The sequence below is a fragment of the Heterodontus francisci genome, chromosome 25 (assembly GCF_036365525.1).
Source record: "Heterodontus francisci isolate sHetFra1 chromosome 25, sHetFra1.hap1, whole genome shotgun sequence".
Lineage (NCBI taxonomy): Eukaryota > Metazoa > Chordata > Chondrichthyes > Heterodontiformes > Heterodontidae > Heterodontus > Heterodontus francisci.
Window position 1 is genome coordinate 40,555,083 of NC_090395.1, and position 16,165 is coordinate 40,571,247.

At 42.6% G+C, this 16,165-nt stretch overlaps 1 protein-coding gene across 10 annotated transcripts in view; it reads right to left on the reverse strand.

Annotated features, from left to right (window-relative positions):
- LOC137383840 (synaptotagmin-B) overlaps positions 1-16,165 on the reverse strand; it is a 691,314-nt gene that overhangs the window by 250,290 nt on the left and 424,859 nt on the right. For 3 of the 10 annotated variants that reach the window (XM_068057123.1, XM_068057132.1, XM_068057131.1), the window contains exon 1: positions 8,653-8,829. The exons of the other annotated variants lie outside the window; for them this stretch is intronic. The gene's annotated coding sequence lies outside the window, so the exon portion shown is untranslated. Of the gene's footprint in view, positions 1-8,652; positions 8,830-16,165 lie in introns of those variants that run through there. 10 annotated transcript variants of the gene reach the window in all.

Consider the following 16,165-nt stretch of genomic DNA (forward strand, 5'->3'; position numbering starts at 1 on the left):
TTTATATGGCTCCAGATCCTTCCAGGCTCAAGAGAGTATCTGCATAACATTAACCAGGGAGCAGTCAAGGACTGCATCGTCAGGTGACAAATACTTCACTTGCCCAAAGAAGTTTGAATCTACTGAATCGTCTAGTCCTGACTTACTCTAATTTTCTTAAATAACAAGTCACAAGAAAAGTTTACAGTGTATTTCAAAGTAAACATTTCTTTTATTCCAAGCAAAGGAGGCGGAAGGTTGTGTGTGTGAGGATAAGGCAGTCACTTAAAAAGTATGTGGCAGCCACAGTGGAAGAGGTGAAGTTGAGACGTGTCAGGATGAAAGTGTTAGAGTGGAGGAGGGTGTTTGATGGTTGTGCAAGACAGTTGGTATGTTCGAGAGTTGTAAGTGTCCTTATCCAGGGAGTAGTGTAACAGTGTGAATGTTGTTTTAAGAGGTTGAAGATGCCCAGGCTGGGCAAGGTGAAAAGGGATTTATGGTGACATGTTACCCTTGGCTGCCCTTGTGAAGTATTTTCACTCCTTTCTTCACTGTTGCTAAGTCCTGTGTGCAAAGAAGTTGGGAGTCAGTGCCAGTGCCAACTCCCTACAGACAGCATGACCAATGTTGGCGTCCGGCTTTGTGATAGGAAGACATAGAAGTGTAAGACTTCTATTTAGTATCTCCTGGAAGAGGACATGGAGGTCTTGATCAGATAAGTTAATTTTACTGTCCCAGCATGGTGTCCAGTGGGCACAGCTGGCACCTAATTTGGATTGGTCATACCAAACTAGACTGATGATGTGGTTGAGAGATACCCTCAGGTGATTTAGTGAAAATTGCCAGCAAAAACACTTTTCACTGCTTACCTTATTGTTCAGTGTTCTGCTGGGAGTCTGTAGACTACCTTTAAAAAGTTATACCATTGTTTACGGCTGATTTGTGGAAGTGTGTGGGGGGGGCGCGGGAGTGGTTCAGCAATTGATGTTGCCTCCAAGCTCAGGTTACACCAGAGTTGCATCAAAAATATTTAATTTAACTTACCCATAGAAACTTGCTGATGAACGTTATAGCTTCTGGCGTAACAACAGTATAACTGACATAAAAGAATTTCCCTCTCGCTATTTATGGGTGAAATAACAAATGTTGGCGACCCAGAATTAGCATTAGAAATAGAAAGGTAGGTTAATATTTTGAGTGGACTCTTTATCTGAAGAGGTTTCACCCACAGTGCTAACCCTTCCTTCTCCTTCAGATACTAACCAACTTGTTGTGCATTTCTGGCATTTTCAGTTTGTATGTCAAATTTCCAGAATGATTTAGTTTTCTTTTCATTGCCAGACTTTAGCAAATTTGTGGTGTGAAGGAGAATCAAGAATATATGCATCTATCATTTTAACTATGTATAGGAGTCATTTACATTGTAGCTACTTCACATACAGATGGTACATCTTTCCACACAAGTTATTTTGACCAACATCCCGCAAGCAATTCATCATATTTAGCAAAGATGTGTTACATGTTTTAACAGCCTTACAGTGTCTGATGCAGCCTGTGCTCATCAGTCTTAGGTTAAGTCAAAGATTTGGTTCTTCAGGAGTAATTGAACGAGAGGGATCTTTTTTTGATGGCCATCACAATGGAGATAATTTTGACTTTGGAAGACTGTGTAAACAGGCAAAAGCGATTTAGTCACTGGTTATACATCTCTCTTGGATTTTCATTTCTATTGAAGTCAACAGAGGGAGAGATATATAAGGGGTAACTGGTTCACACTACGCGACCAGACATGTATTGAGACAACTTACTTTAAAGCTAAATCTAGCTCCAACAAAAACAATCTGAGTTTGTGTTGCATTGGAAGTTCTTGTAATCTGAAGTTGTTGAAATAGTTTAAGAGTATCAGTTGACCAAAGAGGGCTGTATATTGGAACATTATGTCTTTATCTTCCTTGGTATTAGGATGAGTGGAAAAATGGATCTAAAATTTGGTGTTTTGGTAGAAAAAGGGAATATGTTGCCAGTCTGGGGGGGGGGGGGGGGGGGGGGATTTAAAATGATCAATATGCAGCAATTTATTATGAAGAGGTGAGAATCAAAACAATGTACTTACTGCTATTTTTCTAACAATGCTTTCCTACATTTATATGCATGTAGCCAACACATCGAACGTCATGATGTAATATCTTTCAGAAGTGGAGAGGGAAGATGAACTTGAACCCAGATTTGTGCATAATCACCATGACTGTTGTTCTATATTTTCTAGTAGAAGTCCTCCATTGTTGGACGGAAAGATATCTCTGCTTATTTCTCCTCTTAATCCTGAGTTGCTTCATTAAGTGACTGCTTCAAGAATAAGTTGAAACTTGGCTACTGAAGTTATTTGAGTTCAAATATCTATGCAGGCTGTAACTTAAATTTGGGCTCTTTGGATCAGAGTTGAATGTTTCATCTCGACTATCAATAAATTGAATTATTTATATTCAAATCCCTGCAATAATGTTGCAGCTTTGGCAATTTACTTGTGTTCTAATTTTGTAAAACATTTTCATTTGAACCAAAGCTAGAAATGACTACATTTTATCAATCCACCCAGTGACTAAATCAATAAAATACACTCATATGTCTGTTTCTAACTCTGCTAAAGGAGCTGATTTAGATTTATATGGATGCCAACCACCCTCAGCTTCCTACTCCCAAGTGGGCATTCTACATATGTGAACTGAGACAGCTCACAGCTGAGCCTGATTTTGCCCTGAACAAATGATTACCTGTCTACTTGCAGAAGTGGGAAGCCTTTGATTAATGGAAACCCATGGAGTGTTTCCATTAAGAGGTTCTTAATGCCCTCCACAATCTTGCCTAATTTTTATATGCTTTATTTATTGTAATAAAACATCCCAAGGCACTTTACAGCAGTGTTATAAAGCAAAATTTGACACTGAGCCACTTAAGGATCTATTAAGGTAGATGGCCAAAAGCTTGGTCAAAGAGATAGGTTTTAAGGAGCATCTTAAAGGAGGAAAAAGAGAGGTGGAGAGGTTTAGGGAAGGAGGTCCAGAACTTAGGGTCTTGGCAGCTGTAGGCATGGCCATCAGTGGTGGAGCAATTAAAGTTGGGGATGCTTAAGAGGCCAAGATTAGAGAAGCACAGATATCTTGGAGGGTTCATAGAAATTCATAAATTCATAGAAAATTTACGACACAGAAGGAGGCCACTCAGCCTATCATGTTCGTGCCGGTCGATAAAGAGCTACCCAGCCTAATCCCACCTTCCTGCACTAGGTCCATAACCCTTCAGGTCACTGCTCTTCAAGAAGACACCCAAGTACTTTTGAAATGTGGTGAGAATTTCTGCCTCTATCAGCCTTTCAGGCTTTGAGTTCCAGGTTCTTACCAACCTCTGGATGAAAAAAAATGTTTCCTCAGCTCCCCTGTAATCCTTCTACCAATTACTTTAAATCTATGCCACCCCTGGTTTTTGACTGTTCTGCTGAGGTAAACAGGTCACCCCTATTTGCTCTATCGAAGTGCCTCATAGTTTTAAACACCTCAATTAAGTGAACCCTCAGCATCCTCTGTTCCAAGGAAAACATCCCCAGCCTATCCAATCTTTCCTTGTAGCTAAAGTTTTCCAGTCCTGGCAATATGCTTATAAATCTCCTTTGCACTCTCTCCAGTGCAATCACTTCCTTCCAGAACAGTACGCAATACTCAATCAGCAGCCTAAATAATGGTTTATACAGTTCTAACATAACCTCCCTGCTCTTATATTCTGTGCCTTGGCTAATAAAAGAAAATATCCCATATGCCTCTTAACCTGCCTGTGCTGCTACCTTCAGGGATCCATGAGCATAAACTCTAAGGTCCCTCTGTTCCTCCTCACTACTTCGTGTCCTCCCATTTGTTGTGCAGTCCCTTGCCTTGTCGTACCTCCCAAAATGCATTACCCCACACTTCACTGGATTGAATTCCATTTTCAACTTTTCTGTGCAGGTAAGCAGACAATCTATATCTTCCTGCAGTATAGAGCTTTCGTCCTCACTGTCAACCACATGGCCAATTTTTGTACCATCTGCAAACTTCATTTTTATGTCCCGTACATTGCATCTAAATCATGACTATTAACAACAAAAAGCAAAGGACCAAGTACTGAACCCTGTGGAACTCCAATGATAACAGCCTTCTAGTCACAAAAACACCTGTCAACCATTGCCCTTTGTTTCCTGCTACTAACGCTGGATCCAATTTGCCACTCTCCCTTCAAGGGCTTTTACTTTTTTGACCAGGTTGCCACATGGGACCTTGACAAAAGCCTTGTTCAGATCCATGTAGATGACATCCACCGGACTGCTCTCAGCAACCCAACTTGTCACCTCCTCAAAATATTCAATCAAGTTAGTCAGACATGATCTTCCCTTAACAAATCCATGCTGACTTTCCTTGATTAATCTATGGATTTCTAAATGAAGGCTTATACTGTCCCTCCGAATTGATTCCAATAATTTGTCCACAGTTGAAGTTAAGCTAAATGGCCTACAATTATTTGGATTATCCCTTCCTTCCTTTTTAATGGTACAAAATTGGCAATCCTTCAATTCTCTGACACCACTCCTGTAGCCAGGGAAGACTGAAATATGATGGTCAGAGTCTTGTAATTTCCTCCCTTGCTTATTTTAACAACCTGGGATGTGTTTCATCTGGGCCTGGTGATTTATCTACTTTAAGACTACTAGAAAAGATCGGATGTCCACCAAAGTTACTAAGTATCATCACCTCATTCCATGACAATATGAAAGGCACAATTCAGCATAGCGGCACCTCATCAGACCCCTTTCCTATCCTGAGTGGCATGAAACAGGGCTGTGTTCTCGCACCCACACTGTTTGGGATTTTCTTCTCACTGCTGCTCTCACATGCGTTCAAGTCTTCAGAAGAAGCAATTTTCCTCCACACAAGATCAAGTGGCAGGTTGTTCAACCTTGCCCATCTAAGAGCGAAGTCCAAAGTATGGAAAGTCCTCTTCAGGGAACTCCTCTTTGCTGACGATGCTGCCTTAAGATCTCACACTGAAGAGTGTCTGCAGAGTCTCATCAACAGGTTTGTGGCTGCCTGCAACGAATTTGGCCTAACCATCAGCCTCAAGAAAACGAACATCATGGGGCAGGACGTCAGAAATGCTCCATCCATCAATATCGGCGACCACGCTCTGGAAGTGGTTCAAGAGTTCATCTACCCAGGCTCAACTATCACCAGTAACCTGTCTCTAGATGCAGAAATCAACAAGGCTTCCACTGCTATGTCCAGACTGGCCAAGAGAGTGTGGGAAAATGACGCACTGACACGGAACACAAAAGTCCGAGTGTATCAAGCCTGTGTCCTCAGTACCTTGCTCTATGGCAGCGAGGCCTGGACAACGTATGTCAGCCAAGAGCGATGTCTCAATTCATTCCATCTTCGCCGCCTCCGGAGAATCCTTGGCATCAGGTGGCAGGACCGTATCTCCAACACAGAAGTCCTTGAGGTGGCCAACATCCCCAGCGTATACACCCTACTGACCCAGCGGCGCTTGAGATGGCTTGGCCATGTGAGCCGCATGGAAGATGGCAGGATCCCCAAAGACACATTGCACAGCGAGCTCGCCACTGGTATCAGACCCACCGGCCGTCCATGTCTCCGCTTTAAAGACATCTGCAAATGCGACATGAAGTCCTGTGACATTGATCAAAAGTCGTGGGAGTCAGTTGCCAGCGATCGCCAGAGCTGGCGGGCTGCCATAAAGGTGGGGCTAAAGTGTGGCGAGTCGAAGAGACTTAGTAGTTGGCAGGAAAAAAGACAGAAGCGCAAGGGGAGAGCCAACTGTGTAACAGCCCCGACAAACAACTTTTTTCTGCAGCACCTGTGGAAGAGTCTGTCACTCTAGAATTGGCCTTTATAGCCACTCCAGGCGCTGCTTCACAAACCACTGACCACCTCCAGGCGCTTACCCATTGTCTCTCGAGACAAGGAGGCCAAAGAGAGAAGAGAGAAACCCTTTAATACTTCCTCCCTTACAATGTTTATCCCATCCAATATTTCATGCTATTCCTCCTTAACTATGACATTATCAATGACCCCCTCTTCTGTGAAGAGAGCTGCAAAGTAGTCATTAAGAATCTTACCCACATCCTCTGCCTTCACACATACGTTACCTTTTTGGTCCCTAATAGGACCTATTCTTTCTTTAGTTATTCTCTTGCTTTTTATGTACTTATAAAACATCTTTGGATTTTCTTTAACTTTACTTGCCAGTATTTTTTCATGTATAATTTCCCTTTCAATTTCACTTTCTGTACTCTTCTAGGCTTTCTGCAGTATTAAGCTATCGGTGTCTGACATAAGCTTCCCTTTTTTGACTTATCTTTGACCCTATGCAGCTTGTCATCCAGGGGGCTCTAGATATGGTTGTCTCACCCTTTTTCTTTGTGGGAACATGTTTATCCTGAACCCCTTGAATCTCCTTCTTGAATGCCTCCAGGTTGTCGGGCTGGAGGAGATTATAGAGATAGCGAGGGACAAGGCCATGGAGGGATTTGAAAACAAGGATGAGAATTTTAAAATAGAGGCGTTGCTTAACTGGAACAAATTTAGGTAAGCAAGGACAGGGGTGATGGGTGAAAGGGACTTGGTACAAGTTAGGACATGGGCAGCAGAGTTTTAGATAACATGGAGGGTAGAACGTGGGAGGCCAGCCAGGAGTGCACTGCAATAGTTGAGTCTAGAGGTAGCAAAGGCATGGATGAGGGTTTCAGCAGCTGAACTGAGGCAGGGGCAGCATTGAGTGATTTTATGAAGATGGAACAGGCATTCTTAGTGATGGCACAGATAGATGGTCTGAAGCTCATTTCGGGGTGAAATATGACACAAAGGGTGCAAACAGTGTGGTTCAACCTCAGACAGTTGAAAGGCAAGGAATGGAGTCGGTGACTAGGGAATGGAGCTTGTAGTGAGGACCAAAAGGTAACGGCTTCAATCTTCACAATATTAAACTGAAGGAAATTTCTGCTCATCCAGTACTGGATGTCAGACAAGCAGTCTGACAATTTAAAAGCAATGGGGGGGTTGAGAGAAGTGGTGGTGGGATAGAGCTGAGCGTCATCAGCGTACATGTGGAAATGAACGTTGTGTTGTCGGATGATATTGTCATTGTGGGAATCATTCAAACAAAGAAAACAGAAGATCTTGTATGTATAAAGTAGCTCAGCACATTCTTAGAATGTCTCAAAGTGCTTCATATCCAATGAGTTGCTTTTCACGTGTTGTCATTTTGTTAGGTAGGCAAAGGCAGCAAATTTGGACACACCAAGGTCCCACAAACAACGGCAGCCCATCTGTTTTCGGTGATTTTTGAATGAGGAATGTTGCCCAGGACACCAGGAGAACTCCATGGTCATCTTCAAATGGATTTCATTGATGCCCACCTGACGAGATGGGCAGGGCCTTTGTTTAATGTCTCTCCCAAAAGCCGACACCAATTACAATGCTTCACACCCTTGATACTGCACTGAAGTGTGAGCCTACATCATGTACTCATGTCCTGCAGATGGGCTTGAACCCAGAACCTTCTTGGTCGGTGAGGGGAATGCCACCACTGAGTCAAACTGACACTCATAATGCCATTTATAAAGTAAAGACGTTTAGTGGATCATTTTGAAACATATTTTTAGGGTGAACGGTTTATTTGCATTGAAGATTTGTTACAAATGTAAGTTGTGCTATTAATGATTTCTCTCCTATGTGTAACATAATTAATATACTTAAATTTGGAATATTTTGTTTGATATATCTGACAAAGATTTATGAATTTAGATAAAGAAATATAAGATTTTAGATTTCACAGCTAAAAGCAAACGATGAAAGAATTTTAAAAGCAATAGCTACAGGGTAAATGAAAACATCCATTTTAAGGGAACATTTGGTTAAGCATTAAAATCAAACCCATCCTCATACACTTCATGGTCTTTAATTAACCCATGGATTGTTTCCATTAATAGCCTTGTAGTGTACTGCATGATCTTGACTAATTTTTATATACTTTCTTTTATCGACAGGCGAGATATGCGACCTATGCTGATGCAGGCATTACACATTTTAGCACTATGGTACAAGACTCTGAAGTACAGGTGCATTTTGAGACCACTGCAGTACTCAGCCTTCGAGTTTCTTTCCTCATATTTTTATATGAGCCACTTACATATCCCGCACTGTCCACCCGTGATCACCTGCTACTTCTTGTACAGTATCTGATAGATTCTTTCACAATGCTGTGTCCCTGAGTACAATAAATAAAGCTGAACCAGGAGAATAAATGTAGACTCTGATCACAGTATGTGAATCAGACTATCGCTGTATAATATTAACTAGCTAGTCTGGCTAAGTCCATGCACACATATTTAACTAATTTTTAAGCCTACTTGCAGAGCCATCAGAGAATGATAAAATTACAAAATAAGCAGAGATGGAACATAAATATCTGATTAATACTGCATTGTTATATTGCCCATGTGTTAAAAATGAAAAGGATATGTTGTATTCTGACACTGAATGCATACAACTGATTTATAAAGTTGGCTGCTAAGTGAAAATAAAAGGTAATTTTTAGCAAAGGAAGAAATCAACAGAAAAATCCCCTTACCACTTATTAGATGCAATATGATTCCTGGTAGCCTTCTCTAAAAGTTTGATAATCAAGCCGATTGCTTATCCGTTGCTTCCTGCAGTCCTCTTTCCTGTATGCAATCCAGTTGTCTATCAAGCACCACCCGCAATAGTACACATGCGGCTCTTTGCCTTCCTGCTTGCGATGCTGCTCACACAGCCCTGCATGCAGAGATGACAGGCGTGGACGCACATTCAAGGGCATTCCCCAGGAATCAATATGCAAATCCTTCCCAAGAGATTGGCTCTGCTACACTGAGACCTGTGTGCGAACTTCAGACACAAATCAAATATGATATCCAAGCAGAAAAGCAGCAGAACCTAACTCCAGTTCTTTTGCAAGACACTAAGAAGTTTTAATAAGCTATCTTATATTAAATGACCAGAGTAGTCAGATAGTGCTGAGCCAATACCACCGAAAAACATAAAATATTCACATGCCTTAAGTAGCTGCTTCACAACTTAAGTATTGTCTCTTTTTCAGATTAACCCTTTGAATACTGAGACAGAGGGGAATTTTAACAGGCAAGAAGAGGCAAGTTTGGGTGCGTTGTGGGGTGTTAAATCCCCGAAAGGTGACGTCAGGTCCAGTTTGCAACATCCTCCCACCCTCTTCATGTTTCACCCAGATGGGATTGAAGATGAGCAGGGAACCTCTGTGCAGTTGTTTGGTAAGGCATTTCAATATTAAAATAGGTAATTAAGTACTGTTTTTAATTCTCAATTCTGGCTTTAACAGACAGGGATCTGTTTCCCAACTTGTTAGCAATGTGCTAGGGTGAACAAGGTGTGTGCACAACAGCTCGTGCTTCTTCAGTGAAACTGACAAGCTCCAGCAATGACCAGGTGAGAAGCTGCTGTTTATAGCACTTCTTCTCTGACAGGTGATTGTCAACTTCTTGGAAGGTACTTCACCTGACAGCAGCTTACACAGCTCCACCTTGCACCCCTGATGAAGAACAAAAGAAGTAGCAACACCAACACCAGCTGCTTTCTCCTCATCCACATACCCCTCCACATGGCAGAGGCTACGAACACAGAGATCAAGCTAGGAGGCGAGACCCCCAACATAGGCTCTACAATGTCTGAGCATGATCGCCTCAGTGGGCTCAGGGTAGTAGGAGAGAATTTAGGGGACAGTGATCATTGTATCATAAGGTTTAAGCTGACTATGGAAAAGAACAAAGAACAATCCAGTGTAAGAATAACTAACTGCACCAGAGCCAACTTCAGTGGGGTATGAATGGAGCTGGGGTGAATAAATTGGAGTCAAAAGTTGGCAGGAAAAACGGTAGCTGAACAATGGGCTACCTTCAAAGAAGTGATAGTTCAGGCACAGTCAAGGTATGTTCCCTCAAAAGGGAAAGATAGGGCAAACAAATCCAGAGCTCCCTGGATGATAAAAGAGGCAGAGATTAAGATAAAGAAGAAAAAGTGTGCTTATGACAGATGCCAGGTAGAAAATACTATTGAGAACCAGGCTGAACATAAAAGGTCCAGAGGGGAAGTGAAAAAGCATAGAAGAAAAGCAAAGAGAGAGTATTATGTTTATGTTTAGAGATACAGCACTGAAACAGGCCCTTCGGCCCACCGAGTCTGTGCCGACCATCAACCACCCATTTATACCAATGCTACACTAATTCCATATTCCTACCACATCTACACCTGTCCTTATATTTCCCTACCACCTACCTATACTAGGGGCAATTGCTAATGGCCAATTTACCTGTCAACCTGCAAGTCTTTGGCATGTGGGAGGAAACCGGAGCACCCGGAGAAAACCCACGCAGACACAGGGAGAACTTGCAAACTCCACACAGGCAGTACCCAGAATTGAACATGGGTCGCTGGAGCTGTGAGGCTGCGGTGCTAACCACTGCGCACTGTGCCGCCCATCATGACCAGGTGAGAAAGAGGCCTAGCGTTCCCTTTTAGCCTTCACCTGGTCTTACTGTAACAGGGTTTAATTTTAAAAACACTGTTTTTAGCTCCCCCTTGGTGAATCCTTGTTCACCGCTTTCCAATTATAAGGCAAAGAAACCAGCATAAACAGGCTTTCTTAGGCTTAAAGAAGTGAAATTTTATTAAACTTAAACTCTAATTTGGTTAATGCCTACAGATACATGATGCGCCCATGCTTGCATGCATACGCAATACACACATGCAGATAGGGACAGAAAAGAGCAGAAGAAATAAAGTGGAAAAATTTGAGGCAATATCTGAAGAGTTTTTGTTACGGGTCTTTGAGCTCACTGTAGAGTCCTTGCTTGTAGGTAGATGTTGCTTTTCATTGGGGCCCTGTATTCTTCTTAAACCTTGTTCGTTGTAGGAGACATTTCTCTCTTGGGGTTCATGTGTCTTCAGTGGGTTTTTGGAGTTTCATGAGAAAGAGATGGGAGCAGACCGGAGAGGCTGTGACGAGCCAGCCAGGAGAGGTCTTTTCTATCCAGGAGCAAACAGCTCTCTCTGCAGGCTCTCAGTTCAAACTGCACAACTCAGAAAAAAACCCAGAATGCCAAGCAGGTTAGTCATGTGACCAACCGGTCCGGCCACATCTGTTTGTGGATTGTATTGGAGCAAGGGATAGCTCCTTTATTCCAAAACACTGTCTGTTAATATGCAAAAATGTCTTTGTAGCCAGGGGCCTGGCAGCCCCTTGTAACAGGCCTTCTCTTCTTCTCAGCAACAATTTGAAATTTAATGTCCATGTGGCGAAATTAATGTGTCTCATTCTTGGCAGGTGGGGGCCTGCTCGACAGCATGAAAAGAGACTGGCAGCTAGCATTAAAGGGAATCCCAAAGTTTTCTATAGACACATAAGTAGTAAAAGGGTGGTAAAAGGAGGAGTGGGGCCGATTAGGGGCCATAAAGGGATTTACACATGGAAGCAGAGGGCATAGCTGAATTATTAAATGAATACTTTGCATTTGTCTTTACCAAGGAAGAAGATGCAACCCAGGCAATGGTGAAAGAGGAGGTAATTCAGACACTAGAAGGGTTTAAAATTGATAAGGAGGACATTTTAGGTAGGCTGTCTGTACTTAAAATGGATAAAGCAGCAGGACCGGATGAGATACATCTAAGGGCACTGAGGGAAGTGAGGGTGGAAATCGCGGAGGCACTGGCCATAATTTTTCAGTCTTCCTTAGACACGGGGGTGATGTCAAAGGACTGAAGAATTGAAAATGTTACACCCTTGTTCAAAAAAGGGTGTAAAGATAAGCCCAGCAACTAGAGGCCGGTCAGTTTAACTTCAGTGGTGGAGAAACTGCCAGGAAAAATAATTTGGGACAATATTAATAGTCACATGGACAAATGCAGTTTATTAAGGAAAGCCAGCATGGATTTCTTAAGGGAAAATCATGTTTAACTAATTTACTGGAGCAACGGCAGCATTTGACCGAGTCTGGCATCAAGGAGCACTAGCAAAACTGAAGTCAATGGGAATTTGGGTGAAAACTCTCTGCTGGTTGGAATCATACCTAGCACAAGGGAAGATGGTTGTGGTTGTTGGAGGTCAATCATCTCAGTCTTCAGGACATCACTGCAGGAGTTCCTAAAGGTAGTGTCCTAGGCCCAACCATCTTCAGCTGCTTCATCAATGACCTTCCTTCAATCATAAGGTCAGAAGTGGGGATGTTTGCTGATGATTGCACAATGTTCAGCACCATTCGTGACTCCTCAGATACTGAAACAGTCTGTGTCGAAATGCAGCAAGACCTGGACAATATCCAGGCTTGGACTGATAAGTGGCAAGTAACATTCGTGCCATTAAAGTGCCAGGCAATGACCATCTCCAACAAGAAAGAATCCGAACAGCTCCCTTTGAAATTCTATGGCATTATGATCGCTGAATCCCCCACGATCAACATCCTGGGGGTGACCATTGACCAGAAACTGAACTGGAGTAGCCATATAAATATCGTGGCTACAAGAGCAGGTCAGAGGCTAGGAATCCGGTGACACGTAACTCACGTCCTGACTCCCCAAAGACTGTCCACCATCTACAAGGCATAAGTCAGGAGTGTGATGAAATAGTCTCCACTTGCCTGGATGGGTGCAGCTCCAACAACACTCAAGAAGTTTGACACCATCCAGGATAAAGCAGCCCGCTTGATTGGCATCCCATCTACAAACATTCACTCCGTCCACCACCGACACACAGTGGCAGCAGTGTGTACCATCTACAAGATGCACTGCAGCAACGCACCAAGGCTCCTTAGACAGCATCTTCCAAACTTGCGACCTCTACCACCTAGAAGGACAAGGTCAGCAAATGGATGGGAACACCACCACCTGCAAGTTCCCCTCCAAGCCACACACCATCCTGACTTGGAACTATATTGCCGTTCCTTCACTGTTGCTGGGCCAAAATCCTGGAACTCCCTTCCGAACAGCACTGTGGGTATACCTACCCCACATGGACTGCAGTGATTCATAACCTTCTCGAGGGCAATTAGGGATGAGCAATAAATGCCTGCAATGCCAACATCCCCATGAATGAATTAAAAAAAACTTTAGGAAAGACGTGAGGGCGTGGAAGAGAGTACAGAAAAGATTCACGAGAACGGTTCCAGGGATAAGAAACTTCAGTTATGCAGATTGGAGAAATTAGGACTGTTTTCCTTGGAGAAGAGAAGACTGACTGGTGATTTGATAGAGGTATTTAAAATCATGAGGGGTTTGGACAGAGTAGATAGAGAAAAACAGGTCCCACTCGTGAAAAGAGCGAGAACGAGAGGGCACAGATTTAAAGTATTTGGTAAGAGAAGCAAAAGTGACACGAGGAAAAACATTTTCACGCAGCGCGTGGTTAAGGTCTGGAATACAGTGCCTGAGAGTGTGGTGGGGGCAGGTTTAATTGAAGCATTCAAAAGTGAATTAGACTGTTATATGAAAAGGAGGAATGAGCAGGATTACGGGGGGAAGGCGGGGAATGGAACTGAGGGAATTTCTCTTTCAGAGAGATGATGTGGACATGATGGGCCGAATGGCCTCCTTCTGCACGGCAACAATTCTGTGATTCTATGTGTTGGTCTGAGCAGTGCTGTGCAGGAGAATGCTGTGAAGTCAAATGAAGGCCCTTGGCACTCATATATGTTATGCCATTCACCTTTCCTGCCCTTATTAGGCCCTGGATTCACTCCTCCTGCTGAGTTCCTCGGCCACTTCCATCCATGCATGCTTCGTTGGAGAGCTTGTCCTCTTTCTCCCGTCATTGGGAAATATCATCTCACTGCAGCCCCTCAGATCACAGAGCAGGACCTCTAGGTAAGAGTGAGGCACCCAAGAAGCATAGACATTCAAAGCACAGAAGGAGGCCGGCAAGTAGCTATTCATCCAGCTCTTGGTCCGTAGCTTTGCAGGTTATGGCACTTCAAGCGCATATCCAAGTACATTTTAAATGTTATGAGAGTTTCTGCCTCTACCACCCTTTCAGGCTGTGAATTCCAGATCCCCACTACCCTCTGGGTGAAAAGATTTCCCCTTGAATCCCCTCTAAACCTCCTATCTCTTACCCTAAATCTGTGTCCCTTGGTTATAGAACCCTCAACTAAGGGGAATAGGGCCTTCCTATCCACAATATCTAGACCATTCACGATTTTATACACTTCAATTTGGTGTCCCCTCAGCCTCCTCTATTCTGAAGAAAACAACCCGAGCCTATGCAATCTTTCCTCAGAACTAACATTCTCCAGTCCAGGTAACATCCTTGTAAATCCCATCTGTACCCTCTCTAGTACATTCAATCTTTTCTACAGTGTGATGACCAGAACTGCACACAGAACTCCAGCTGTGTCCTAACTAGTGTTTTATAAAGTTCTAGCATAACCTCCCAGCTCTTATATTCTGTGCCTCGGCTAATAAAGGCAAGTATCCCGCATGCCTTCTTGACCACTTTATCTACCTGTCCAGCCACATTCAGGGTCTGTGAACATGCACCCAAGGTCCCTCTGTTCGTCTACACTTCTCAATACCCTGCCACTTATTGTGTATTCCCTTGCCTTGCTGAGTGCTGCAACACTAAACCATACAGACCAGAAGGTGGCAAGTTCAATCTCTGGCAATGCTCAGCTAAATATTCACAACCGAAGTAGTAATGCAGTCATAACCAAACAGCCTGCTCACACTCAATGACTAAGCTCATAAGTGAAGAATCACCACTTGGATGAGGTTTGAAAAATATAATTTGCCCTTTTAAAAAATTTTTTATTAAAAAAAAAATATTAAAAAAAGGGCAAATTATATATTTAAAACCTCATCCAAGTGGTTCCATCATACTATCTAAAATCTGGGAAGATGCAATCTTTGGTCTGTTGCCTTTTCAAAGAGAACCATCTCCACATCTGTCCAAGATGACTAACTCTCCCACAGTGTCAATGACTATGATGATATCTGACATACCTGTTTATCTGCCCAAAATAGCCCAGATACAATCCATGTCTCATGACAAGCCATTACAATGGCATTCTAATTTTGGCATCAAAACAGGAACATTTTTGTACATATCGGAATATTACTACATTTTTCAGACTGGAATAGAAGCACCAAATAGAACCAGATAACAATTCCCACCTCAGAGTCTTTGTGCAGTGATGAATATTTTTGTTTGTTCTGCTTTAACTTTGCTGTGAACATTCTGCAATATCCTTCAAAGTATTAAAACTTGTGGTATTACTGTAACTGTAAGGCTTCTTTAGTCCGTTGATATTAACATAAATCTTTACTAACATAATAACATACACTTGCATCACTAATCACTCGCTTAGATATTCATTCACTCAGATCAATAACTGCATAAAATGTTCAACATTACTGATGGCCAAACCACCTTAAAAATGGTTTAGACAATTAGAAACACATAAAATATTTTCAGCATTACGCAGTCTTATTCAAGGATAATCAATTCATACATAAATTTTAATATTATTCTAGTTTAGTTTAGAGATACAGCACTGAAACAGGCCCTTCGGCCCACCGAGTCTGTGCCGACCATCAACCACCCATTAAAACTAATCCTACACTAATTCCATATTCCTACCACATCCCCACCTGTCTCTATATTTCCCTACCACCTACCTATACTAGGGGCAATTTATAATGGCCAATTAACCTATCAACCAGCAAGTCTTTGGCATGTGGGAGGAAACCGGAGCACCCGGAGGAAACCCACGCAGACACAGGGGGAGAACTTGCAAACTCCACACAGGCAGTACCCAGAATTGAACCCGGGTTGCTGGAGCTGTGAGGCTGCGGTGCTAACCACTGCGCCGCCCTTCTATGTTTATAAAAGAGCCATGGAACTTTTTAAAATACAAAGTCATGCTGTTTACATTAAAATAAAGATTTCAGTAACAGTGTGCAGCAGTTTCTCCACATACTATGCTTGGAATCTTTTTCAGTGTAACACTGTGACAGATATCTTAAAAAATTGCAGTTTTCCAACATTAGCGTTTTGCTGAGCTTATACTGAAATGGCATAATAACTG